Here is a 1,101-nt window from a genome sequence, read left to right as displayed (position 1 = left end):
GATCTAGTTAAAAAATTATAAAAAAAATTTAAATAATTCCCTCTTTGTAAAAGTCATTTAAAGCCAGATTAGTCTGTTTTTAAGTTGTAACTGAAGCTTTCTGGAGGAGAAACTTTGATTAAACGTTTTTTTATTGGAGGGTCTATTTTCATATTGAAATGCTGTTTTTTTTTTCAAAGCTTTGTGGAAGAAGTCTTTGAATTCATGAATTAATTTTATTAGCAATCAAAGCTGTTACTCCCAGCGTGCTTTTAAGTCTACCTCCACCTCGCCTCAGTCGAGGCATCTGATTTGCACTCTCCTGTTTGGAAAGTGTTACCGGTAAAGTTTAACACAATCTTATGTCTTATGGGGGGCTATTTTCACATACAATACACCACCTTGAAAAACCACAGAGGAATCATAAACCACATTCACATCGACACAACGGGGAAAGAAAATCACAGATCTTTCTCCTCTATGATAGAAAAGTGGCAATGAGGCTGCTGTGAAGTGCTGTCTGTTAAAAAAAAAAAAAAAAAACACTGATACCTGGGCTGGTTAAGTAGTTCTCCCAAAGGATGTCTACAACTGTATTATTTCCTTATTGCTAACTAACATAAAAAGCTACCAATAATGTCTAAGGAACATTCAGATTTTACATTTACTTTACATTAAACTTTCTGTTGCTGTCTAAAGTGGGATGTCAGTCATTTCAATATAAGGATTCATGTATATAGTGAATGATACAGATCAAACCATTATTGTTATAAATAACCTATAGTTATAAATGGAGGTTAGAAAAAAACAGCAATCCAGAAAACAAATTTTGAAAAAGTTCTTAAAACCAAAAAAAAGGGTTTTCAAAGAAATGTTGTTTTGACTTTTGGGGGATGCTGAGTTTCCTGGGAAAATGCATTCTGTGCATCCAGTGCAGCATCTTTCCTGCCCACTTGCCTGTACAACATATATGAGAAGGATTTTTGCTTTCCAGGTGAGTGGATACCTGGATTTCTGGTAAATATTATATCCATTGCATTATGAAAATAAGGCTGTTAAATATAGAATTTGGCCATATATATATGAATATATATATATATATATATATATATATATATATAT

This window comes from Cyprinodon variegatus, unplaced genomic scaffold, assembly GCF_000732505.1.
Source record: "Cyprinodon variegatus isolate N-32 unplaced genomic scaffold, C_variegatus-1.0 Scaffold53, whole genome shotgun sequence".
NCBI lineage: Eukaryota > Metazoa > Chordata > Actinopteri > Cyprinodontiformes > Cyprinodontidae > Cyprinodon > Cyprinodon variegatus.
This window is presented reverse-complemented; position numbering follows the sequence as displayed.